The 9171-nt window shown below is 42.7% G+C and overlaps 1 pseudogene; it reads left to right on the forward strand.

Moving 5' to 3' along the window:
• The first annotated feature begins 3269 nt into the window (after positions 1–3269).
• On the forward strand, positions 3270–4223 carry LOC121476500 (annotated as a pseudogene).
• The last annotated feature ends 4948 nt before the right edge of the window (positions 4224–9171 follow it).

Raw genomic sequence — 9171 nt, forward strand, 5'->3', positions numbered from 1 at the left:
ACTGGAGAAGGGGACAGGGAAAGGTCAAGCTGCAAGACCGCTCTGAAGATGGATCCTCCTGGCCCTCTGCCCACAAACTATTTCCCTTTTCTTTCTTGCTGGTGAAAAGCATAGTATTAAAGGACATGCACATTATTGCAAAGAGAGAGCTGCCTGTAAATAAAGGACACAACACCTATCAAAGATGCTGACTTATCAAATATCGTTTGAGGCTAAGTATCTCTCAGAACAGGTGTTTCTGAACCTGAGCACACAGACTGAGCCTATCCTTGTGTTAAAAGAGTTCTCCCAAGGGACTATTTGACTTGGCCCACCGTTTATAAACTTTGCACACATTTCAATATCTCATTTAAATCATCTAACCCCAGGGGCACTTAGCTGGCTCAATCGGTAGAGCATGCAACTCTTGATCTCAGGATTGTAAGTTTGAGCCCCATGTTGGGTACAGATATTGCTTAAAAATGAAATCTTTTAAAAAATAAAAATAAATAATCTAACCCCAGTCTATATTCATTAGAGACTTTTTCTCTACCAAAGGAGACTTGCATTATTTTTCCCTCATATTTTGAAATAGTGTCTTTCCCATACTGAATACTGTCACAAACACATTGGATTCATAAAATTCCAGATGTTGTTCCATGATGCATCTAATCAGGAATACCCTGGCTATCTCAGGACTATTCAGGCACAAGCTACAGTCAGAGAGGGTTATGGAAAGACAGGGGCTGCCACCTGCACAATGAGAACAGATTTAATGAAATGAATAGTTTAGAAACTGCTGCTGAGTGTGGCAGGAGATCATCTCCATGGTTCCAGGAGATGAGTTTTACAGTATACTGAACTGCACAGACCATGTATTCATCAGGCCTCTTTCAGATGCAAGTGTGGAAATCTGACTGGCTGAAGCAGAGGGGGAATTTATTGGTCCCTAGCTGAAAATTCTAAGGGTAGTTGTCAAGTGTAACTGGATCCAAGTGTGTCATCATTTAAATTTTTAAAAAGTAATGCATCACTTAAATGGTGTCATCGGGACTGCATCCCCATCTCGTTACTCTGTTTTCCTCTCTCCGGAGTGATGACAAGAGGACCACCAGCACAGCAGCTCCAAGCTTCTTTTCCACAGAAATCCCAGTGGAAGGAGAGTACTTATTTCCTAATTTTTCCATCAAAAGTCCCAGGACTGACTGTCACTTTGCCTGAATTGGCTCATGTGCTGAACATTTCAGCTTGACCTTCACATCCACTCTCCACCTTCTCTCTTCTCTAAACTGAGAGGCTGGCCTGTGTGGATGTATCAGTACCTTTTTTTCCCTATGATTTCCTTTGGGTATTGTCGTAGGAAGGCCAGTAAGAGACTGGAGAAAGAGAAAAGAGTAAGATGAAGATGTTCATTCCTCTCAGTTCCCTCAGCAAGAGTCTACACGGATTAGCTATGTCTCCTGGTCAATAATACAGATCCTGCCTCAGCTCTCTCTACTCATCCTTGTCTCTCTGAGTTCAAGTAATGGTTCTTCAAGCTCACCTCTACAACCTATGTGTGCTACAAACACCCCACTACGAGTAACCCCAGGAACTGCACTTTCACTTAGGGTTTTCTTATACACTGCCCACACCTCTGGGTGAAGGTTATTTGATAACCCAATTTGAGAGTTTCATATGTTTCCAGGATCCTGACTAATAACAGCTAACATGCCCATATCAAATCCATGTTTCTCATTGACAAGTCTGAGTCACATGCCTACCCATGAAACAGGTCTGAAATCAGCTCCAATCACTGGAGAGGAGGAGGGGTAGTCCCCCATAGGGACAGGCAAGAACAACCTATGATCACTATGTTTAGCAAAGTAGATAAAAAAGAATTCTACTCATTAGCAAGTAGCAGGAATACTCAAGTTTCTTCAGAAGCAGTACCCATATATAAGTAAGGATGAGTTTCAGAGAATAAATGTATGCTGAAACAGCAATGAGCATGCCTTTCATCCACGTACATGCAAAGCAATGCCTCCAAAATAACTGGCCACTCATTTTCTGAGCTCTGGGCTGTTGACAACTCTCTTCTGAAACAAATTGAAATTTCTATCATTGATTCACGTTGAAATGTCATGAAACAGCTTAGGCCTTGGCTGGCTAAGCAATAAAGCAGGTCTTCTTGGCAGCTTAAATGAGCTGCCCCTGACAGCAGAACAGGGGACAAGGCATTAAACATTGCCAAGAATGGGCAATTTGGAAGCTGCCTAGTGACAGAAGTGACAAGGCCAAAATCATAACCACTTTGAAAAAAAATGACATCAGTTGAAGGATAAATATAAAACAGGATAAATGCAACCTCATCACAGAGCTATAAGTGCTTAGATGAACATTTAGCCTGATAACTCATGAAACCCCTATATCTTAGCAGGGAACTCTTTTCATATTGGTAACCCCCATTATAATGATTGGCTCTGCCATGGATGAGTCGCCTTGCAGGTGAAACCATGGACCACTACTCCGGGAAATTTCAGTCCTGTACCATAACCCAACAAACTAGTAGTACAGATGTTAGTTACCTCATCCCCCGCTCCATGTTTTGATGGAGACCCCACCGTGCCTTTTTAATGGACAGGTTGACATTTAATGACATGTGAAGAATATTTGGCTTTCCTGGTCAGTTTTCTCAATAAAGCCCCAGATGCTGCTCGGTTGGAGTTCAGGAAGATGCATTTGCCCAGAAGACACACTACCTGAACCAGTTGTGTGCCTCTCCTAGTCCCACTAATAAGTCCTTTGTGATACAATCCCATAGCAGGTCTCTTCACCCATAAGGACACCTGCATATCAGCTCTCTGGGGGAGAAGGGGTCTAATGAATTGATTTGCTTCAGTGCCTCTGGAGTCCAGGAATGAAGAGTTTGGGGCCCAGAAAGAGAAGGAATCCAAAGCTCTAGCCGGTGGAATCCCTTAGCTACACTCAGGCCCTGGGGGTATAACCGAAAGATCATGGCATTAGAGGCAAACAGAGCAGGTTTGAGTCCTAGTATATAACCTTGAGCAAGACACACCTTTATGAGTTTTTCCTTCTCATCTAGTAGTATCGTTTCCCAGACACTAATGATGATAATCATTAAAAACAAACAAAAAAGTTGAGTTCTTTGAGCCAAGGCAGATCTGATTGGTATTTCCAAGGACATTACTGCTTTGAAGAATCCATTGAAACAAAAGTTATCAGTAAACTTAGAGGACAGGCGCTTTCCCGCTCACGTCGCAGCCTCCGGTGCCACCACTGCCTCCGCCATGCCCAACATCGTGCTCTTCAGCGGTAGCTCGCACCAGGACCTGTCCCAGGGCGGGGCCTACCGGCTGGGCCTGGAACTGGGCAAGGTGGTCACTAGGAAGTTCAGCAACCAGGAGACCAGCATCAAGATCGGTGAAAGCGTGAGGGGCAAAGATGTCTACATCATCCAGAGTGGCTGTGGCGAAATCAATGACAACCTTGATGGAGCTCCTCATCATGATCAACGCCTGCAAGATCGCGACATCATCCAGGGTGACTGCTGTAATCCCGTGTTTTCCATACGCCCGACAGGGTAAGAAGGACAAGAGCCGAGCTCCGATTTCTGCGAAACTTGTGGCCAATATGCTCTCGGTCCCTGGGGCCGATCACATCATCACCATGGACCTGCATGCTTCTCACATCCAGGGCTTCTTTGACATCCCGGTGGATAACCTGTACGTGGAGCCCGCCGTCCTGCAGTGGATCCCAGAGAACATTGCTGAGTGGAGGAACTGTATCATTGTCTCGCCCGACGCCGGGGGAGCCAAGAGGGTCACGTCGATTGCAGACAGGTTGAATGTGGAATTCGCCTTGATTCACAAAGAGAGGAAGAAAGCAAATGAAGTAGACCGGATGGTTCTGGTGGGCGACGTGAAGGACCGCGTGGCTATCCTCGTGGACGACATAGCTGACACCTGTGGCACCATCTGCCACGCTGCGGACAAGCTGCTCTCCGCCGGAGCCACCAAGGTTCATGCTATCCTTACACACGGGATCTTCTCTGGGCCAGCTATTTCCAGAATAAACAACGCCTTTTTGAGGCTGTTGTCACAAACACCATTCCGCAAGAGGACAAAATGAAACACTGTCCCAAGATTCAGGTCATTGATATCTCGATGATCTTGGCAGAGGCGACCCAAAGAACGCACAACGGTGAATCTGTGTCCTACCTGTTCAGCCACGGCCCACTATAGGCCCAGACGTGAGGTGTGGAGCAGGCCTGCTCGGCCGCTGCCTTGTGTGCATCTGCCTGACTTTAGTTTTAGGATTCAGCAATTCTAGGATAATGCAAAAGCATCCGATCTTCGTACCCTGCGAGATCCATTGTTTCCCCCCCTCTCAAGCTCAAGACCATTTATTTCTGGTTTGGGGGGGGGGGAGGGTGGTGGTTATCTGATCTTTTTACGTGAACTGTCCTTAAGGTTATCCTGGCTCATTCTGACAGGTGACCTTTCTTTTGTTTTACCAGTACTCTGAGGCCACAACTTTCAAGTACGTAATTCCACTGCGGAAGGTCATAGTCTGTCTATTTCAAGGTCGCCAAAGGTGACTTCAGATTAAAGCCTTCTGTGTAAATACTGATAATGCCTATGGACATTTGGGTCAAACCCTGTATACAGAATTAGCCTTTTCCTTCCGAGTGCACCTTAGAAAATTTATAATAGCCTGAATTCGGTTGGGTTTTTTTTTTTTCTTTTTAGTAAACAGATTTCAAATTAACCTTTGTTATCGTGCTCAATTTGACCAAATTTTAGGTAGCTTCAGAGGGCTGCTGACACATTTACTTTCTGATAAACATTAGACATTATCACAAGCAATTCAGTATTTCTTTGGTTGTTGTTGCCACTGCTGAGAAACACGTTATAACTGCCACTTACCTGAAATGTCGTGTTCTGAAATTCCAAAATTATGTTCAGCAATGGATCTGATTGAGAAAGTGTCAAGATAGACCCTACAGGCTCGCTGGTGCCACTCACGCTGCGCTCTGGCCATCGGAGGCGGACGGCTCTGCAAGAGGCAACTCTGTCCTACCATCTTGTTTTATGGCCTCTTTTTAGCTCTAGCTTTTACTTCGCCTTCTTTCCAATAATCTCACGTTGTGGGTTTCCACCAAAACCAAGACTCCCCTAAGTTCCCTGAGGCTTACTAGTGTCTGTTCGTTATTTGTTTCTGACATCATAAAAAGGCGAATTTTTGTGAGTACCACCAAATGCATATTTAAACATCACCTCCTTCGTTTTGATTTAATAGTCTTTTGCCTTTAGTAATCAGAAGTAGCAGGTCTCCTAGAAAACTGATTGTTTTAACTAAAACTGTTACATGAAAAATGTGGGTAAGAAAGGCCTACAAAGAAAGTACAAATAAGTAAGCATTAATTGCTTCATTGAGATAAGGTTCAAGTGGTGGCCCAAGAGTGATCAAGGAGGCAATGATTGCTTTATCCACAGATGGCGCTTGACAGCATCTTCCTCAGTGGGGTGTATCCCTAAGGCGAGCATTGACTCCCCATGAGTCTTGGTAGATGCACACTGGTGCACAACCAACTAAATTCTTCAGCCCGGAAAGAAGAGAATTTGCCTGCGTAGACAAAGGCTGAGAATAATAATAACAATCCCTCCCTTCTGCTGAATCTTAAAACTTGAAGAGAGGAAATTGCCTGATCTAACTTTTGCAGGTGGCAAAACCAAATCTTTAAGTCACTTGAACAGCAATTTTTAAGATTTCAACCTTCAGTCCAGCAGAGGTTGAAGTTTAGCAAGTATCATGTTGGTCATTGCAGAGACCAGCGTTTTGCTGTACCTTAAAATGGTTTTTGAGAAAAACAATGGCATTCTAGCCTGGTAGAGTCAGCTATGCGATATCGATTGGCTCTACCTAGGAAGAGTTGACTTGATAATGTAAAGAGCCTCCTTAGATGTATGTAATTTTTAGTTTCGATAAATGAGTGATATCTATTTCTTGGAATTTCTATGCAAAGACAGATGAAAATGTAGTTACAGACACACGCAGGTAGACAGCCTTGGCATATAAGCGTAGACATGTTGACATGACTGACGAGAGGTGATTTAAACGTGATCATTTCGTCTTCAGATTGAGTCTAAGATACAGAGCCAGTTTTAAAATAATCCTCAGATAAAAATCTGCATTGTCATTATCGTATTAACTGACTTTTTCTCTCTTTTGGCCTCACTTTTTGTTTTCAAGTAGTTCTGCTATCTTCACTAATTCGACTAGACTTGGCCATACACGGGGGTGATGTAGACCTCAACCATTTGATGGTTTCAGCTCCAGAGAGATGATGGGGGTGGCCTCAGGAGCGGCCCGATAGCAGAACTTGCGTATCCCTTGCCCCTGGTATGCAAGCATTCAGGGAAACCACCCAGGGTATCGGTTCTGTCCATCTCTGCCGAATGGGGCTGGACTCACGGATATCTAGCCGAAAAGGGGAACCAGAGAAGTACACGCATACCAAAGCTGCTCTTCCTCCAACTTAAATGATATTAATCAACCTGCAGATAATTCATACTAGAACTTGCCTTTGTTAGACGTCCCTTAGATTCAGGAATGTATCATTTGCAGTGCTTGTATTGGTTTAGAATATACGATTTTAAGATCATCCACCACTGTACTAAAACATTTCAATAAAATCATGCTACTTCTTTCTATCAAAAAAATAAAAATAAAAAATAAATAAACTTAGAGGACAGAATAGAGTAGGGGAAGCATGGCATAAAGGTTTCCTCTCACCAGCCATCTCTGCTTGATTCATAGTAGCTCCCTAGAATGCCATATTCACAAGGATTCTGAGGTCATATCTGGGGTCAGTGAGAAAGAATATCCTGATCAATGGGTACAAGAGGAGAGTCTGGCCCCATGCATGACATCCTTGTTTTGGTGATTGAGAACATTGAGCTTGAAAGTCAATTCTTGGAAGAAGTAATGTGTATTAGTTCTTCCTTCAATATCAATTTAAAAGAACACAATTTCAGTAGGTTAAAAACATAAACACTTATTTCTCACTATAAAGAGCACAAGGCTATGGGTTGGATTAGTTCTGCTCCACATTTCTTCTTATTCCAGGACCCAGGCAGAAGGAGCAGCCCTCATTTGGGATGTGCTGTGCTCATGGCAAAACAGAAACTTAAATGGCCAAGCCAAGTCAGAAAATCACATTTAAAACTTCAGACATAAAAAAAAATAAAAAATAAAAAAAAAATAAAACTTCAGACATAAGTCATATTATTCACATTTCATTGGCCAAAGCAAGCCATATGGCCAAACTCCAAGTCAATGGGGAAGGGATATATAATCTCACTGGCAAGGAAATAGTGAGAAATAGCAATCAATGCAATTTACCAGACAGTGTTTGAGAAAGACAGTATGAAGATGCTGTATCTGTTTTTTTCTTATTTATTTTCTACAATACACATGTAATATATGTGTAATTTTTTTAACTTTTTAAAACTTAAAATTTTTTTTTATTTTTTAAATTTTGTAAAATGCTAGTGTGTCTTTTGAATATTGGGATTCTCTTAGGAGGGAGCAAGTTGATATCTAGAGAGAGGAGGGTGCCTATGCTAATGGAAGTAGGAGAAGGGGGGAAATGCACAAAGCTGGGAGCTCTTCAGAGAATATATGAGTTTATAGGAAGAGATAGTAAGGGAACTAAGTACATAACAAGTAGATCTACAAGGGAAGAAAAGCACCAACAGCAAGTAGATAGCAAGTGAAGTGGTGTCCATTTGGATAAGCTGATCAGATTAAGACCTGCCGAAGGCACGGAGGTATCAGAAGATGGAGATAAAGTGATGAATGAATGTTAAAGATGACTGAAAGGCAAGGGCTATAGAACACTGTAAAAAAAAAAAAATACAGGTGTCTTCTAAGATAGCAGTTTCCACAGGGAGTCAGGCATTATTAAATCATTGAATATTTATCAAGTGCCTACGAGGCAGTGGGTACCATGCCAGGTACTGCAAGTACACTGGTGCACAACAAAAGAGACACCATTTCTGCACTCACAGAGCTCAGAGTTGAATGGTAGAAAAGCGCAACAATCAGGGGAACCAGGCTGGCTCAGTCGGTAGCACATGTGACTCTTTATCTCAGCATTGTAGATTCGGGCCCCATAGTGGGTATAGAGATTACTTTAAAAAAATAAAATAAAATCTTTTAAAAAAGAAAAGAAAAGAGCAACAATCAAATCTCAAGTGGATACTCAAGCTTCCTTCAATCTGATAACACTTCCCCAGGGTATTCACTTTCTATCATTCAAAACAACTCCTTCCCCCACCCCCACCCCAAAAAAACTCCTTCCCATGTGCTCCCTCTTCAAATTCATTATTCCCAATACCTCTGCCCTTACATACAGTACATAACCACCCATTATACCTCACTTAAAAAAAAAAGAAAAAGCAACTAACAGTTCCCCCTAATCTTTCCACCACAGAATACCAACATACCCACTGAATACACCTTCTCTTTGCTTCCGTTTTCTTATGATGGGCTCCCTGCCCAAACTCGGTCCCATCTCTCTTGCATTGGGTCTTCACTCCTGCAGTTATGCTTTTTCTCTCTTGCGTCCTCCCTCCCTACTGTATCATTTGCATTGTTACACAAACAGGTTGAAGGTGGAAAAGGGAAAAGGGAGAATTTTCTCTTCCAAGAAGAATCTAGAAATGAATGAGAATGCATTTTGGTTGTCACAATGAGCTGGGAGCCCTAGTAGCATTTAGCGGGGGCCAGGGATGCTGTGTTCTATCTTATTTAAAAAGGAACTCTCCCTTAAACCTTGCAACTTCCACTAACTATTACCAACTACTTCTCAAACCCTCCACAGAAGAACTTCTTGATAGAGTTTTCTCTGTACGTTGTCTCCACTCCTTCATCTCACAATCTTTGGCCATCCACTCCAATCACATTTCTGGCCCCACCACTTCCCAGAGACTGCTCTTATCAGAATTATCAATGATCCCCCACATTGCCAATACAGGGATCACTGCTTGGTCCTCATCTTATTTGATGTCACTGATCCAACTAACTACTCCTTCCTCCTTGAAAGGTTGTCTAAAATGGGTATCTCTAACTAACAAGACCAAACACAATACTCTTGATTTATTCTTTACCCCAAACTAACAATCA

Source organism: Vulpes lagopus, chromosome 15, assembly GCF_018345385.1.
Source record: "Vulpes lagopus strain Blue_001 chromosome 15, ASM1834538v1, whole genome shotgun sequence".
Taxonomy (NCBI): Eukaryota; Metazoa; Chordata; class Mammalia; order Carnivora; family Canidae; genus Vulpes; species Vulpes lagopus.